The 8,812-nt window shown below is 32.8% G+C and overlaps 1 long non-coding RNA gene across 1 annotated transcript; it reads left to right on the top strand.

Moving 5' to 3' along the window:
* Nucleotides 1-4,963: 4,963 nt before the first annotated feature.
* LOC146884821 (uncharacterized) lies at nucleotides 4,964-7,046 on the top strand. The gene is made up of 2 exons (XR_014996690.1): nucleotides 4,964-5,378; nucleotides 6,763-7,046. It is a non-coding gene; the product is annotated as an uncharacterized LOC146884821 (long non-coding RNA).
* The last annotated feature ends 1,766 nt before the right edge of the window (nucleotides 7,047-8,812 follow it).

The raw sequence follows: 8,812 nt of genomic DNA, 5'->3' as shown, positions 1-8,812 counted from the left end.
ACCAAATGATACTTATTAAAATTACAAATGATCAATGTGGTTCCGTCTTAATAGATTGATAGGTGAGAGTAATTATTTAAAGTTGCACAATATTTATTTTTTTTTTAAAGTAGAAAATAAAATGTTAGTACATGTATATTGAGAAATATGTAACTACAGATTTAATCTTTGAATTAAAGAATTTTTGGTAATTAATTTGGTATCTAATACTTTATATTATGATACTTTTAATATTTTTTTCGTAAAATGTTTGATGGTAGCAGGTGATATCATAATCTTCTATACAAATTCATGACTTTCTTAAAATAAAAGGTGAAGTAGAATAACTAGTTTGAGGTTAAAAATGTGATTTTTGAAAAAAATTAGCATTTAAAAGTTTTTTAAAATAAATCTTTAATTTATACTTTAAACTTTGATAGCAAATATCGAAGTACTAGAACTTTGAAAAATTTATAAAAGTTTAATTTTGCAAAGCAAAAATAGAGTAAATCACCTCTTCCGAAAAGCACAAGAGAATAAAAACACTTTCATTGATAACACATAAAAAATGATAAATACTTCTCTAATGGGATGAACCAAACTTTAAACTCAAGCAATATGAACGATACCTTGTCATACAAGAACACATTTGGAGGAACTTAAAATTCGTTCTTTTAAAACAAGGTTAAACAAAAACTTATCGGAGAGCTGTTTCAGAGTTTGAATTTTGTATTTTGAATCAAAGAGCTCAACTTAATTCATAGAAAAAAAATTGCACTTCAATCCATTTCATAAAACGGTCCAAATAAACATTTATTGTTTATGATAATCGATTATTTCAAAGTGAATTTGAAAACAAATTTTACTTGTATAATCAATTATTTCATAGATAATAAATTATCGTAGCCTAGAAAAATATTTTGATATATTATTATAAGTTATAATCGATTATCATAACGAGAAAACATTTTTACAAGACTTTCAAAAATTTTCAAGATGATAAAGATGTTGTTGTACTACAAATGTCTTCCACTTACCATTCAAACTTTTTCCAACTCTAGTTTAACATTGAAATTTCATTCTTATGACTTAAATATAATTTTTACAAGTATTCATGATGGTTTTTGCATCCAAATAATCTTTAAGACTTCATCTTTTTCTTCATAAGTTATCATCATCAAAATATCTTTTCTTTATGATTTAAAGTTAGATATCTATCTTCATCTTAGATCAATAGACTTATATGTCTCAAATTTTGTTAACATCTCTCATTGAAAGAGATCCGTAAGCGATATTAGAACTATTAATTGTTTTTTGTGACTGACTCAAATAACTATAATATAAAATGAGTTATAATTCCTACGTATTTATGGATTCTTTGTATTAAAAGTCTTTCTAATAAATGTTTTAGACAAATGTGTCCTTTTATGATAAACTGACAGTATAATTAAAGGTCAATGTTTTGGTGGAACTTACCAACATGGAAGAGACTCACACCTGAAAGTAGATAATGGGATCCCAATTTTGAGTTAAAGTTTATATTGGATAAAAATAGGAAAAAACAACATCATATAAGTCAAAAATACCAACACACTTATTGTCTTCAGATTTGAGTTCTCATATAGTCTTAGGAAAAAACAACAACATATAAGGTTTAACAACACTACATGCCAACATTGCTCCCCCACCTATTTAGGGTTTTCTTTGAAAGGAATGTATTAGAGAAGTCACAAGTAAGGCCTGACACATATCCATCAATTTCCCTTTGAAAAGTGAAAAAAATCAAAACACCATTACCAATCATCCAAACCAAATAATTTGTGATTTCAGTAACGAGAAACACGACCTTTTTGTGCCGATCAAAAGTGGCAACAATATCTACCAGATTGAAATTCCTGGGTTCTGCTTTCCCTTTGGTGAATTCAGTTCTTCTCATCATTTCCTATTCGTAATGTTTTGTTTTAACTCGCTTCAATCAATACATTTCTTCACAAAATGTGTGGGTCGTTCGCAAACCGTAGAAAGCATAATTTCCACTAATTAATATATTTTTGGTTAAAATATTCAATTGGTCCTCGTTTTTGTACCAAAATCTTAATTTGGTTCTCAAATTTTTATTAGTATCAATTAGGTCCACATTTTTATAAATGAGTAACAATCAGGTCCACATGTCACATATTTTAATATTAAATAAACTTAATATTATTAAATTTTTTAATAAAAATATCACTTTTAACAAAAATAATCATAACATCTTTATAAAAGTTAAATTTGATCGAAATTTGGAGCGCATGAAATGGATTTTTTTTAAAAAAACTTGGGATTGAAATCAAATCAAATTAACAAATATGGGGACCAAATTGAGAGTCATACAATAACTTGACACGTATCATCATATTAGATTGACACGTGGCACACTACACACGTGACACATGGCATAAATATTTTAAAAAAACTAAACTAAAATTAAAAAAATTAAAAAATTAAAAAAATAAGGAGCTGATATGTGACACCTATTTAATGGTGTTAGTTCCATACTAATATAAAAGACCTAATTGTTACTCATTTACAAAAATATGGACCTATTTGAAATTGATAAGAATATGAGTATTGAATTGAGATTTTGATATACAAACGATGGTCAATGGAGTATTTTAACCTATATTTTATTTATTATTATTATTATTATATTACTATCATTTTATTAAAAAAAATCTATTAGTTTCTATTTAACATTGTTACATTGAAAAAGAGAATGCCTTTATATATAGGTATACACTACAAAAAATTAAAGTAAATATGACAGTTTTAATACGGCGGTTCTTAAAAACTGTCATAATTTGCTTTATAATATGACAGTTTTATAACTGTTATATTGTGCATACAAATTATGACATTTACAAACATCATTATTTTATATTAGACTATTGTTTTTTGCATCTCGCGCCTATCTCTCTTTTGCATTCAATGTTTAACCCTAGAAGAAACGTAATCAGGTGTGCTACCTTTACTGAACGAAACAAATGAAATCACAATCAGCCTCCCACAACACCTCATTGTTAGCCATCGCAACACCTCACTGTCAGTCAATGGCTTTGTTGGCAAGACTAGTTAGGAACATGCACAATCTTTGTTAGCTTTTTGTTTTCAACATGTACACCTTTGGATGATGTTGGATAATATAAACTTTTTTAATATGCAGTATGAATGAAAATATTTGTGTTCAAAATTTATCTATGTGATAATTTTGTTTACACTTTCTGCTTTTATAAAAAACAAGTTAAATAAATAAAAAAATAATTTTACATTCAAATTACACCAATTCAAAAATATTATATTATATTTTATTACTAAAATTCTTTGTAAGTGTTGTTCTTTGCACTAAAATTCTTTTAAAATAAATAAATTAAGACAATTTTAAATGTCATTATTTACGTAGTGAATATGACAATTTCGACTACCATTATTTGTGCAATGCATTAAATGACGGGTGTTGCGGCGCTTCATACAAGATTGTCATATTATACTTTGTGACGGTAGAATATATGGCGGTATGTGGTCCTGCCACACGTGCAAAATACGATGATCATAAGCGTCATATTATGCAACAAATAATCATCGTATTTAACACGATTTTTTGTAATGATGGATATATAAATTAAAAGAAAAAGGGCAATATAATTGATCTTAACATTTTTTTCTTCCTAACATTTTGGTTTTTATTTATTTTATTTAATATATTGGTTTTTGCATTTTGATAAATAGCACTTCAATAAATTTAAAAACCATTTTAAAACAGATTTAAATGCTATGTATTAAGACATAGATGCAGCACATTTGTCTGGTAACTTTGGGTTGAGGCATGTAATGAGGAAACATAATAGCATAGTTGTTCTTAAGATTATATATACATTATACATATGAACCCACTTGGAAAACATTGTTGATAAGCATCTTTTTGTACTATGATAATTATTTACGTATCTCATAATATAATTTGAAATAATAAAAACATTTGAATAAGAATACACACCATAAAACAGATTGTGGATGAAGATGGGTTTTTGTTATGTGGGTTATAGAAGTTGAAGGCGTTGTGTTAAATGATTTGTTGGAGTAATTTTTTGAAGAGTAGATTTGGATCGGAAAAAATTGATAGGATTTGGGCCGAAAGATATTTTGTTGGTGAGTGGGGTGGGCTTGGTTGATAGGCGTTGACTTTGACGAAGAGATTGAAGGAAAGGTTTGAGAGAGTAGGAGCAGGAGATGCACGTGCAGTGGAGGTAGTGTTGTTGGTAGTGTGGACGTTAGCGGAGAGAATAAGACAAGGGAGAGCAGAAGCACATGTGAGGTGCGTGGTGGCAGTGTATGAGATGTTTGATTGCAGACATGGGTGTGGGACCCACTCCCCAACAGCAACCTTACACCATATGCATCCATCCCCTGTCTTGTCGCTGTATGCTACATTGCTTCATCTCTTCTCGCTTCTCCCTTCCATCTCTTACTTTCTCTTCCCTTCGCTTCATCCATCTCATTTTAAATCATTATTTAGGAAAACTCAATATCAAGTTAAAATAAATTATACGAAATTATTTTATTTATAAAAAAATAATATATTACTTAATTTAGTTTTATAATTAAGAATAATCTAATTATTTTAATTTAAAAGTTTATTCATCAATTTAGATACCTTCATTAATGTTTTCCAGTTTTAATATTAAATTAATTATACCCAACAACGCCAAGAAAAGGGCGTTACTTAAAGAGTGACCAAATATTCCAAAATGATAAAAACATAACCTTTAAGGACATAAAGTGTATCTAAATATTTATTTTGTATAAAATAAAATAATGTTTTGGAAACCACTTATTCAAATTTGATTTTTAAGACATGTCAACTTAATTTTCATATTTTTGGAAAACAACCATATAAAAATATATAAACACAAACTAATGGAGTGAGCAACATCTTCACCTTGTAAAATGTAATATACATGTTAAAATTTTTTTTGCCTCATTGTAAGGCCAGTTTTCTGCCCTAAAGTCTTAAGGGCTGCCCTTGAGCTATTGGGCCTTAGGGTTGGCCCAAAAGATAAAGTCACTCGAGTCTGACCTAGTTTCTCACTTTTCAGATTTTCCTACCTTGTTGCTTAGAGCCGCAGCCGCACTCTCCCCGTTAGGGTTCCACCGTGTTGACATTCTGCCTCCCGTTTGACCGTTTCTAGCTCACGTAAGTGCTCTCAGACTCATAGTTTCCTTTCCTTGGTCTATTCTTCATAAGTTGTTGTTAGGGTTCCGATCTGACTCATTCTCGCACTGTTTTCCAACTTCGAGCCCGCTCCTAGAAGCTGTTCGTCCTCCACAGTTTGGGTGTCGAGGTTTTCAGCTAACTTGTCCAGGTACGGGAAGCTAGAACCTCACTGTTATTGTGTTTTGTGAACTGTTTTGTGGTGCACTTTATGATTCTTGAATGTGTATGTTGTGGAGATCGCTTGAAATGGGTGGTGTGTTGTTGGTTTGTGCAAAATACGTCTTTTACGGGCTGTTAAACTCGCCCAGGCGAGCATGTCTCGCCCAGGCGAGGCGAGCAGAGGCTTGCCCAGGCCTTCTCGCGCAAGTGGTCGCCTAGGCGACTCGCTCAACTTCGAGCACGTGAACGTCTCGCCCAGGCGAGGCAAGTCTCGCCTAAGCGAGAACGTGCGGAGGCCCCTGTTCCAAATTCGCGAACTTTCGCCTAGGCGAAGAGGACTCGCCTGAGCGAGAGACTCTCGCCTGGGCGAGACTCCTCAGCCTGAGCGACGGTCTGAGCGAGAATGCGATCAGTTTGGGGTTTTCATATCTTTTGGTGGCTGAACTGTATTCTATTGCACAATTATGTGATGGTATGAGCGGAAATTACCCAGGTATGCTTGTATGTCGAGGTGCATGTGTATATATATAGATATATATGATGGATTGCTATGTATGCGTGACATGATAAATGAATGATGAGTGTTGTGGGAACCTGGCATGTGAGATGCATGAGCGTTTTGGAACTAAAGGAACATGGTGTTGACATGAGGTGAGACCCTAGACTCATGGGATGGTGATGATCAAATGTATGAATTCAAAGTGTGATGCGTATGAGGAATAAATCTCAGTGATGGGTAGGGAATTGTAAACATGATTTTTGATGTTCTCCTACTGCTGTTTTATGAATGTTGGTCCGTGTCAGCGTGTAATTCCTTGGGGTCTCTAGGTGAGACCTCCGGGGCTACGCTTCAGTGGTCGGGACGTAATTCCATGGCCCCTGTTAGTGGGTGTCCACGGTGGTGCCCCATCTGTATAACTAGGTAAGGATTCAAGGTAAGGACTGCATCCTGACACTCTAAGGGGCCAGTTAGTCTCACTTAGAGTGGACTGACTCCTGTGGTGAGAGTAGCAGGAGGCCTGAAATCCATTAAGGGCTAACCTTGTGGTGAGGGAAATTTGATTCATCGTAACACTTGTAACACGTAGCTCAGGATCGAGCAGCTCAGGGTCGAGCAGAGGTATCCACCACAAGTGCAAGCATCCGCTGAATCCGACTAAGTTATACGTATCCGGATGAGTCGAGTCGAGTCGTAGTGTATTGATTGAGAGTCATAACATGTTTGGTTGATTATATGAATGCGAGATGATGAAAACACTTTTGACTGTTTGATGCATATGTCGTTGGCTCTAGCTTACCCGTTTCGTTGCATGGTTGTGTTGTATGTGGCTGTTTTTCCTTGCGATGATCATCAACTTGGTTGATGGGAGCAGATGGGTGAGGTTCTCGTGGTCAATAAGCGAATGGTGATTCCGCTGCTTAGCCATCTGGGCTGGAGTTTTCTTTGTGTTTTATTTAGGGCTATGGCCCATGTATCTCTTTCAGTATTTCTACGCTACACTCTATGTTGTATTCGTATTCAACTTTCTTTTGGCATCGTGGTGTGCCCGAGTTTTGTCGGGGTTGGGTTAAGGACCCCAGGACTACGCTACTGTACTTATATTGTGTGACGTTTTCCTTTAATTTCGCTAAATAATTAAATGGGACGTTACACTCATCATCACCAGTTCAAGAATAATCGTAACATTCAAACCCTTAAGCTTAGAATCGAAGTATTACTAAAAAAAATTCATGGAGACAGACCGATGCAATATAAGGATTTTGAATATAATCTATTGTATGAAATATTTGGTTATATAAATAAAATAATTATTTTTTTATATGAATTGTAGTTACATTAACATGTAAATAATTTTTTTATAATAGTTTTATATGATAACAAATTTAAAATTTTTAAAATAGTAAGTTTTAGGAACTGCATCCCTCATATATTAATGTGGTTAAAGATATATTTTTTTTTATACTTGGTTTCTTTTCCAATGGTAATAACTATTTGTGTTTGTCACTTTGTGAGTAGTGAAGCAATGAGATTGGGCCAATAATTAGGATGTTGAAGAATTTATGGATTCATAATCTAAAAAGGAAGGGGGAAAGAGGCTAAACCAAAAGATCTTGACTTGAACAAAAATAGGGGATTTTGTGTGATGATAAGTTGAAAAGTATAGGGGATTTATTAAAGTTTGTTAGTCATGGAGTTGAATTAATTAATAAATGGAAAAGTGTGGTATGCATGGCACAGTGGAGGAGAAAAAAGCATAGAAATTATTACACTGATTCCACCCTCCTTTTATGTACACATTTTTTCTCTTTGCGTTTTCACATCCTTTTCTCTATTCTTTCTTTAGCTTTTTTTTTTTTTTTTCTTTCGTACTTTCATTCACTCATCCTAAAGCATCGAAAAAGGCTTACGTTCCACAACTTCTTCTATCTTTAACATCATTACCTAGCATTCACAGTAACACGTGTTCTTGTGCTCCAACTCCACCTCTTCATTTTGATGCTTGTCACACTTTAAAGAGCTTTCTTTTATTACCCATTAATCAAAAAACAAAATCAAGTAAACTTTAAAATAAAAAGCCATTCAACTAAATCAATTCAATTATTTCATTGAATATCATAAAACTCTTACTGAAATATTCTAACATTTATTAGTAGCAATTATAACTCAGTTTATTATTTGGACAATTAAAAGCATGTAGTTATCTTTAGCATACATAGATTAAAATTCTTATGAGTTGAATGGATGTCTCTGATTGAGATACTTAAAAGTGTGGATCTTTGCAAAAATATTATTGGAAAATGATAAGAAAAAGAAAAGTGATCTAGACTCACAAGAAACAAAAAGAAAGAAAAGAATACCACTGGTGGGCCTCTAACGATATATTGCGTCACTTCTTTGACTCTATTCTATACCATTTTATTTATCTCCTACATATTTTTCTCTCTCTTGTTACCTATCGTCTCTCTTTTGAATTATATAAAGTTTTGAATGAGAATAGTTATGGGAAGAAAAAGGGTTTATGGATGTGTTAGTAGTTCCGATTTGGGTAGTATCCTGCTGAAGAACGTGTTTCTGGTGAGAAAAAAACAAGAAAGATTTGGAAGATTGTGAATCAAGCAGAAGTAATCAATCAATCAAGAAAGAATAACGAAGATGATTTTGGCACGAAAATATATGCACTGTGTGCACTGACAACTACCTATCGAAATGAATGGTGCCATTCATTAAGAACTATAATGCCATGAAGTAACTCAGAGTACTGTAGAGTGTAAACACTGTTCCAATATTGACCTAACTAACTCCTTTTTCATCGGTACCCAATTTTTTACCCAATAGTATCGCCATGTACACAATTCAATGCTTCAAACAAAGTACAAGACTTGTTTGTCGAAAAAAATATTTTTTCATAGAATGAGTTCATA

Source organism: Vigna unguiculata, chromosome 7, assembly GCF_037176805.1.
Source record: "Vigna unguiculata cultivar grain cowpea cultivar isolate G323 ecotype 2 chromosome 7, ASM3717680v1, whole genome shotgun sequence".
Classification (NCBI taxonomy): Eukaryota; Viridiplantae; Streptophyta; class Magnoliopsida; order Fabales; family Fabaceae; genus Vigna; species Vigna unguiculata.
Note: the sequence above shows the minus strand (reverse complement) of the source record. Positions and strands in the feature narration are given on the sequence as shown.